Source organism: Cariama cristata, unplaced genomic scaffold (assembly GCF_000690535.1).
Source record: "Cariama cristata isolate BGI_N322 unplaced genomic scaffold, ASM69053v1 scaffold3491, whole genome shotgun sequence".
In the NCBI taxonomy this organism is placed as follows: domain Eukaryota; kingdom Metazoa; phylum Chordata; class Aves; order Cariamiformes; family Cariamidae; genus Cariama; species Cariama cristata.
Genome location: NW_009599691.1, coordinates 37235 through 47120, shown reverse-complemented (window position 1 = coordinate 47120; position 9886 = coordinate 37235). Strand labels below are relative to the sequence as shown.

At 42.9% G+C, this 9886-nt stretch overlaps 1 protein-coding gene across 1 annotated transcript in view; it reads right to left on the bottom strand.

The window, feature by feature from the left end:
* The window catches only part of FAT4 (FAT atypical cadherin 4), a gene marked incomplete at both ends in the record, with an annotated part of 121093 nt that overhangs the window by 73978 nt on the left and 37229 nt on the right, over nt 1-9886 (bottom strand). The gene's annotated exons all lie outside the window — the stretch shown is intronic.

The window sequence follows — 9886 nt, the reverse complement described above, 5'->3', positions numbered from 1 at the left end:
AATGCTTGGAAGCAAGCCATTGTTTCTTATCAAATCTACTGGAGAAGAGTAAAAGAGGAAAAAAAAAATAATCTTGTAACGGTTTATTGTTTAAACCTACCTAGAAAGTTTATAGGACTTACAGTTACTAGTACACAGAAAGGTAAGCTGGCATACAAAAAATTCCTACCATTTGTAAATGCCTTAATTCATTTTCCAGATCAGAATATAACTGTTCCTATTTTGGGGCACTGCAGCTTGAATTGCTGTTTATTAATTGTACTATATTTTGGCTTGCCCTAAAATCTGGGTATGTCTGAGTTACTCAACCCTGCTAGGATTAGCAGTTCTAAAAACAATGCCAAGTTCTTCGGTCTTGCATTACAAACACAAAAAAGTGAGGCTGGAAAAATCTGGAAATCAACTAGTTGGTTCATCCCCATGCCCCAAAAGAGGATCAACTGTACCTGTGGTATCCCAGAGAGGCACCTCTGTAACCACTCTAAGAAATATATACTAAAAACTACTTTACAAACTCCTTGGACATGCCCTTACAAGGCAATACTTACTTTGCTATTAAAGTTGTCCAAGTGACTAAGCAATCCCTCCCTTAATGCAGCAAGCCAAAAATAGCTTTTTTTGTTGTTCAATAAAGAGATGGAGCTGCAGGAACCACTCGTGTTTCTGAGGGCTGGTCCATCTCCTCTCAGTCTTCCCTTCCCTTGCCTGCTGTTGTCTAGGTGATGGGCACAGAAACGGTCTTCCTCCACTAACAAGCATGAAAATAATTTCTGTTTCAACACAAACAGTCCAACAACAATAATTTGAAGATTCTCTTTGCAGAGCGCTGACGTAGTTCTTATCTTAAATAGTTGTGATGATCAAAAGCTCTTTGGTTTTTTGTTTACTCTCCAGATGCTCTCAATGTAATGCAGTTGATTTAAATGTCTTGTCAGGTTGTGCCTCTCCTGGTGCCTTTTTATCTTTTAATCGCCTGTACTGCTACGTAACAGAATGAGAATGATCATACTGGGTCAGACCAAAGGTTCACCCGCTCAAACCTTCAACATTGCTGTAAGCAAGAGCCCAACTTTAATTCCATACACTATTATTTGTGAAAGATACGATTTACGAAAAGCACGTACAGAATGTTTTCTTAAGTAAAACGTATTTTATCGCTGGATTTTGGGTTTGTTTGGGGTGGGTGTGGGTGTGGGGGTGCGTGTGTGCCCATCCCCAATTTGGGGCTGAAAAGGCAAATCTAAACCCATGGAAATAATAAAAAGCACAGGGATGCATATAAGAATAATTCCTCCCACACTTCCCCAGCTTCCAGCTACTTTCAGTTCAAGGACTTCTCGAGCAGGATGTGGTTTCTATATATTGTCCAACATTCCCTTGAACCCATGTTGGCTTTCAGTGCTCACAATGCTTCTTGGCGGGGAGCTCTACTGTCCAGCTCCATCAATTGTGTAGAGAACGACTTCCCTCTCTCTCTTCTGGAGACAAAACAAGTTGCTAGTTCCTTATATCAGTTTTTTCTTTAAACCAACACGATATGTACTGTTTCAAGTACCGCTCCAACAGACCAAGTAGTCCTACACTCATCTTGATGGCCTGTCCCTCAAGACTCAGGAAAATGATTTCAGAAACAGGATCAATGCCTCGACAGAATTTACTAACTGAATACTGGATTACGATAAAGTAAACTACTCTCTGGATTTAAGAAAATGAAAAAATGGATCTACCAGGTGTTCAACCGTTCACTTCTTTGCTGTTTCTTGTGATAGCTAACTACCTGTGTCCAGGGACTTGACAAAGACAAATCTACCAACGCTTAACACCACTGAAGCAGCACCAGAGGGAACATTGCTAAACACTGACCATAAGCAGAGCTCTGGAGGCCAAACCCTGCTCCTTGGGGGAGAAAAAGAAGAATGGAAAGAAATGAGAAGTGACAAACCCGATTGTCTTTGCCTCGTTATTTGCAGAGAGGTCTTTAAATTGCAAAAACGTCTGCGTAAATCCAGTCCCAAAGCTCTGAATTTTTTTACAGCTGCACAGGTGGATATGCTCATATATTGCTTTTTTGTGCTGTCTACCTCAAAAAATAACTTAGTCACAAATTACAATGATTTTGGTTTTCCGTTGCAAACGTACATTTTTCTCTCCCCACACAGGATATTGGTAAGACAGAGGCACACATGAAGAGAACCACCTTCACAGCTCACTCCTACAAAAATGCCACAGATCAGTCTCCAGCTTTTATATTAAACAAACAGGAAAGGTTAGAAGGAAAAACAGCCAGTGCTGGAAGTTTACAGATGATACTAGACCCTATATTTTGCACTTTGGGTGCTACTTCTATCACTTCTGAGCTCTCCTGCTGGTGAAACAAGATCAGCTCTTCAATAAAAAACAGCTGGCTGAAGCTAAACCAAGGCATGTGATAAATGATTTTCATATTCATGACAGAAATATAGCCAACACCGTTATAAAGGAGAAAAAAAAAAAAAAATCTGCCTCTCCAGTATCAGCATCTGAAGGTTTTCCTTAAAACTATTACATTTAAGACAGGTGAAGTACCAACACTGGATAGCCACCTTTCTACCCATCATTGGTAACAGGGATGGCCATGGTGACACGTATTTGTGGCTTTTGATCTCTAGTTCCCTGCTTCTGGTAAAGGAAAGAGAGTGATTTAAAAAGACAGGCTACAACAGGTGACCGTGTTTTGTATCAGATATGTAATGCCAGAGGTCTTGCACTACACCTTAAACGTTTTTATAAGCAGATTCTTAATGCAAATGAGTCAATAACCACATCTCACCTTGTTCTAACCTATTATCAGACTATCCATAAGAAAAACAACCACCACTGAAATGAGTAAAAACAGGCAGGGTTTTCCTACTTGTGCTGGAGTTATACAGTCTTTTAGAAAAGATTAGATAACTTTGAGACGCATTTTAATAAGCAGAGGAGCTCTGTGGCCTGTGAAAGCCAGGGATCAAGACGGGTGTCATGGTGGTCTGGTCTTGAAGCCTGAAGCTATGAATTGACTGATCCCCTCTTCATGGCCATGGGAGACAGGCTCCTGGCTGGCAGCAGACCAGCGTCTGATGCACAGAAAATCCTACAGAGGTTTGGGAAGAGCAGCTTCCCAAAAGCTGCTCGGAGTCTAGCTGATCCTCATGGAGATTCAAGGGAGAACTATGAATAAGATACACCAGGGAAGCTTCACCAAAACATGAAAATCGATACTTAGGAGAATAAAGAGCCACTTCCAGAAGGTACTTAAAAGCAACTATCAAGTAAATTACATTAAAAATCTATGGAGTTGGTAATTAATTTCACAGGTAATGAATAATAAAGGTCACCATCTGCGCACCCAACTTCTGTGCGGCAGCTCTGAGCATTGCGCAATTGTGTGTTGAACAAGTTTTCCTGGAAAACAATGAACTTGCTGCCTGACCTGCTCAGATAACCTCTTGTTTCTTAGCAGTCCATGCCCACCTCCGGTACAGTCAGCAGTGGCCTTGGAAACAAAGCAGACCGCTAAATAAAACACCAAAGTGGATTTTTGAATTTGTGAAAGTATACTATCGGTTTATTTTTTCTGCACAAAGCAATTTCTATTCTTTCTATTTTCTGAGACAGAAAATGGTTCCTGCCCCCAGTGCTGCCAGGGCTTTTTAAAGTTATCGCTCTGGGTGCACATCTATCTGTGCACGTTTCAATAACCTTTACTTCTGCTGAATAATTCAACAAAGCAAAGATTTGCTATTGGCAATCTCTAATCTGAAGGAAAAACTTAAAGCTTGCATTTTGTTTATTAAAAATCCTGGAGGGCGGAAAAAAAAAAACCAAACAAACAAACACAAAACCAAAAAACCTCTCTCCTCTTTGACCCTGTTCGGGACTTTGCTTTGGGGACTGGCAGGAGGAAATTCAGTCCTGCCCAAAGTTTTGATTATGAGAAAAACAGCTGACAAAATTGCAGGCCTAAGGGTTAAGATGACAGTGACAAACACAATTCGGTGACATTGGTGATGGCAATCCGCTCTGAAAGCCACGTACCTGCCCTGCTGGGGTGGCAAGTGCTGTGCGGATGAAGAACGCCTACACTACCCAGGTCTGAAAGGACACAACGGACTTCAAGGAAAAGATTTTTTTTTGTGTGGTGTGTCTGTGTCTACATGATTGTGAACTCAAGGAAAATGAAGCCCTGCTTTAAATACTGCCTGGAGGCCAGGTCAGGCTGCTATGTGCTGCAAGAGCCTGACCAGCTCATGGCTCTGATCTCACCCACCAAAGATAACGGCCAGTTGTTTGCCGTCATCATTTTCCTTTTCAACACCTACAATTATTAATCTGCTGCTTCAGGTCTATCAGGAGAATACCGTGAGGCAGGACAGCACCACAGCCCTCCGAAACCACACAGCATCAATCTTCCCTCGGTCGCACCCTGGCATGAAACCATACTGACATCATGCAACCTGGAGCTGCATGGAGAGCACAACCTAAAATTTAAACCAGAAGCTGTAATAGGATACATTTTCATTTGCTAGCCCTCCGTATTTAATATAGAGGACATTACCCTCCTGTCCTATGGCAAACTCACTAGGCTGGTGTGTTTTTTTCATTCTTGATCTTCAGCCATCGAGCAAAATGTCATCAGTGATGACAGCACAGCTCCTGGAAAGGGAATTTTGTGTTAACTTGTGCTCCCTCTGCTGCTCCTGCTGCAGCACAGCAAAATACAGCTGGATCGACCCTAAAAATTGCTGGGTTTTCTTCCAATCACTTTGTCCCATTTCGCTAATTTTTCTGCCCTTTCTCTTTCTTAAAGAGGAGGAGATTTAAAACAGAGGAGCAAAGTATGCAAACACGAAGGATTTTAAATGAAGTGATTTCCGAGATGACAGATCCAAGCGGGATCACTCGGGACCCCAAAGTCCTTCTTGACCCAGCTGTGTGGGTGACATGCACTGGGGCTTGAGGTGTCCCCTCGGGACGACACAGAGCTGGTTGAAGGACGTGTGAGGGACCTGCGCTTGCAAACACCCACGGCTCGTCTTCCACGGGCTGCTGCCGTGCCGCAGCGGGCACATCTCTAACACGGCAGTCACGGGGAGCCCGGCTTTCTGCCTTTGGCAAGGACACCTTCCTTGCAGGGCCATCGCATGTTAGGGGCAGAAGGGAGGGAAGAAGTAGTTTTAAATCTTTAGACAAATAGTAACCATAAAACCAATTATAGTTCTCCAGTAAAATGTAAAGATTGGTAACGAAGTCTAAAGAAAGCAACATTTCTACAGAATTACAGATCCTTCAACCCAGTTACAAAGAAAGCCGTTCAGGAGATGGTTTGGTCATTTATGGCTAAGCATGCCCTTGGTTTCTACAACTGAACATCAAGTAAAATAACAAGTGGTACTAATTAATCACTACCGGCATCACTTGGACCCACGGCAAGACTACTAGAACCAGTAATATTTTCCCCCTTTACTCATTTTATCTAAAAGTACCCAACTTTGTTTACTGTCAGAAAAAAAAACCTAATTTTAGGAGAAACACTGAGAAGGAAACAGGAGGAATGTCCCTGAAGAAGGAAGGCCATGCAAGCACACATACAGATTCATTTGCTTTGAAACCTACATCCTGACTGTTTCAGCGAGTTCAACAATATAAACACCGTATGTCTAGCAGGTCTAGCAATGAAGCACAAACTTGCTATACGTATATTTTCGCTTGGTCTGGAGAAAATACATCCCTTGGTATCTAGTATTTTAGGATTGCAGGTTGGATACTTTTCCTTTTTCTGTCTTTGCTTGTGTTTTTTTTTTTTAAAAGTAACTCCAAGGTACCTCATAACTCGCAAGGTACCGTGATGATGGAGAAGGCACAAGACCCATCTGTGCTGCAAGGGAGCAGGTACCAGCTGGTGTCACAGCATCTGCTCTCCCCACCAGCACTGACCTGCTGGGGCACCGGCCTCGCCGCCACGATCGTACACACCCAGCTCTACTGCCATTGTCACCGTGAGCCTCAGTCAATGTAGAAGCAGCAAGAAAGCCATAAAGATGGTCAAAGTTACAGTGGCAAAATTTAAGCCAGCCAACCGCGAGGAGCATCCGTTGCAAATGATACACATTAAAATAAGCAGGAAGAAACTGATACGCAAACTATCAATAATGTTAAATTCATGTTATCCATCTTCCCTTCCGAGAGAGAACTTGCGCTGACAGGAAAGGCTGGAGGTTGTGCCTGAAGTTTCCTAATCTCCCACTTCGAACTGGACACTGAGGCTTTGCATTGACCCTGTGATGCTTTATATTTTTAAAAGGGATGTGCATATAAATAATTTTGTTAGAAATCTATTTGGCATTGAAAAGCAAGGGAAGGAAGCCTATCATTTACTGACCATAACTTTAAAAAAAGAGAGGGTGTGTGAATGTATGCTGCTTTGATAAATCTTCCTCCCATGTATACACCCATATCAGCATTTCCTCCTCCTGCAGATTTCAGAACAAAAATGTGCAGTCTAAGTGAACTTCTATTTTACGCCACAATAACCTATCATTCAGTGGTTAACAAAGACCACTCGGAATTTATTTTTCTAAAAGACAGCTAACCAATCTCTTTAATTCAAACAGACTTTTTCCTCATCAAAGCACCACAGGATCACCGAGGAAATATTTCAGAGCTCAGCATCCAAGATGTGGGCATTATGTGCGACACAAAAGTATTTTGGAAAACTCAAGCCTCTGGTATGACACCATAGCAATGATTCAACTTTTTGGCACGCTCCCCTTCTATGATCATCTGAAAACCATCTGAGATAACCTCCAAAGAAGATCTGCACCAGGGTCTGCTCTTCCATTCTTTTCTCCCAACAGAGAACAGTAATCTGCTCTTTTATTTCTACTATGAAACAGGAGTACAAAAAAACAGCAAGGAAGAGCAAAGCTTGTTTGAAAACAAGAAGGTCAGACACCCAGCATGGGCTTCTCAGCCAGGCTTGAGGGAATCTCACAGCTGGCCACTGCCACGTCTATGGATGGCCGTGGCTTCCATCTGCTTTTACCATCATCTCCCTCTTCTGGCTTAGACAATAGCAACAGGTGCAACAACACCAAAACTCGAACAAAACAGCCTAAGGAACGTGCACGCTTTCTGGGGTAAGGGTTTAAGTAATAACAGGGAAGCACTTGATGGGTATCACAGCTCAAAGCCACAGGATGACACGCAACCTTCCAACACAACAATACGTACAAACAAAATGCAGGAGGGAGACTTTTTGACCACGGTGTTTGGTAAACGTGGCCAAAACTTCACACTCGGGGCTTGATACTGACTACAGGAAAAATATTTGGGGTGTAGGACCAGGCTGTTCCAGAGTGCTAAGCAAGAACACAGTCTTCAGCTGTTTTCCCGTTTGGGGTATTCCGCTTTGGGGTAATTTCCCTCCCCTCAGTTTTATTTTAGCTCTGTAAAATGTCACCTGTTGTCACTGCTTTTTCCCCACAGAAGCATCCCTGCCAGAGAACCAGACAGAGCAGGCAGCCAGGGAGGAGCCCGCAGCCTTTCTCCTTCAGGTCACCACTTGGAGATACCAGCCAGGTATCAGGCTGCTGCAAACTACCACCCTCTGATGCCTGGGGACAGACATCGGCCACAGCACACCAGAGGTCAAGGACCAATTACCTGATGCTGAATTACCTACAACTGCTGAAGACCTTTTAATATTTAACAAAATAAATCTCAGCCATGAAGAGTGCTTACAAAGCATGGTGACACACAGGTTTGGTTGTGTTGTTTTTTTTTTAAAGAAAAAAAAAAAACAAAACACCAACAGAGATGTTGTGGATGCCCCATCCCTGGAAGTGTTCAAGGCCAGGTTGGATGGGGCTTTGAGCAACTTGGTCTAGTGGAAGGTGTCCCTGCCCATGGCAGGAGGAATGGAACTAGATGATCTCTAAGGTCCCTTCCAACTCAAACCGTTCTATGATTCTATGAAAAGCATAGTTTCAAATATAATAAAGTATCCAAAGATTGCACATGTATGTCTTGACTTTTTTAAGGAGCACTTCAGGAATCAAAACTGGTGATACTCAATTCCTTTGGGAGGAAAAACCCATCAGGCTCTGCAATAACTCAGATTCTTTTCCAGATGTAACACCCATGAGAGCAGATACTCAAATACAAGCTCCTTTCTCTGAAATGCAGCAAGTAAAACTGTTTACACAAGCCTAGTTAAGGGAAAGATTGTAAGATGCCACCCCAAGTCTTTGCACCACAACACCTCTGTTGATCACAGAAACGCTCAGCCCCATGTTTCTCCAAGGGGGCAGGCAAGAGGCGAGGGCAGGACCCTCCGGAGGTGAGGGGCAGGCAGGACCCGCACGCTCCACCTTGCACAACCCACAGCAAACCACGCTCCCAAGGTGCCGGCCGGGCTTCACAAGGACCAAGCCCAGTCCTTAATTTCTGGGAGGCATTACAGATACAAGGAACTCTTTTGTACTTGAGGGAATGGCTGAAGACAATACGTGTTTGCCTATTTTCTGTAATTCAGTTGGCTAGTTTCTGCAGATCATTTATTGCCTCTTTCCATCATCCCTGATGTGGACACAGACGGAACGCTTGCGATCCAGGCTGCAAGCGCTGAGAGAAGGGGTGGAAACACAAATATGAACTCATGCTTTGCAATTAAAAAGACAGATGACACCAACAACTTCATTCTTATATGCAAAAGACTGGTTATTACTAAAAAACTTTTTTATCCCCTCATCCTGAATTTATTTCTTAATATTTACTTTTGAACCAGCATATTTCCAAAGGATATCTAACAAAAAACCTTGCCAAGTATTCTCTGTCTTGAATTCCTGAAAAAGCACATTTCTGGTCTTCCCAAACTATGGTTCCTCCTTAAAAAAAAATGACTCATGCAGAAGGAGCAGAAGTGCCAAAAGCATGCAGTGACCCAAAGAGGAAAAAAAAAGTGATATTTTCCTTAAAAATGAAGACACACAAACCATGATCCATGGCTCTGAAATCTAGAAGGGAGAGCACTGCTGCTCCCCAGCTAACCATGAAGAGGACAGGATTTTGTTGGTGATAATGCAGCATCAGATGGAATAACGATGCAGGGCCCTGACCTCTCATTCCAAGCATACATCTTAATTTGGCACGAGGAATTTGTCCTGTTGTATTGCCCTGCTGATGGAGCTCAGCTTTATACAGGAGTCCTCTGCATTTTTGGCAGCTGTTAGCAAGTCATCATGATTTTTCATTTTCATAAGTATGCTGTCAGGAAATAAAAACAAGCCAAAAGACCAAGCATCAAACTTTACTCAATAAAGTATGTGCACAGAAGAGCACTGGGAAGCCAGGTCAGAACACCACGCCTTAGTGGAGCCATTCAGTACTTAAAGGGAGCTTATAAGAAAGATGGGGACAGACTTTTTAGTAGGGCCTGCTGCAATAGGACAAGGGGTAATGGTTTTAAACTAAAGGAAGGTGGATTCGGACTAGATATGAAGAAGAAATTTTTCACGATGAGGGTGGTGAAACACTGGCACAGGTGGCCCAGAGAGGTGGCAGATACCCCATCCCTGGAAACATTCAAGGTCAGGATGGATGAGGATCTGAGCAACCTCATCTAGTCAAAGATGTCCCTGCCCATTGCAGGGGGATTGGACTAGATGACCTTTAAAGGTCTCTTCCAACTCAAACTATTCTATGACTGAAGTGCACTGCTTACTCTATGGGCACGGTTGAACTCCATCTTAACCCCACCAGGTTTACTTTAATTCAGAGTATCTATTAGCTTTCCTAGGAATTACCCAAGGCCCAATTTATACCTGTTATTGAATTTATAACCCAAGTTGTTGTTGGTGGGGTTTTT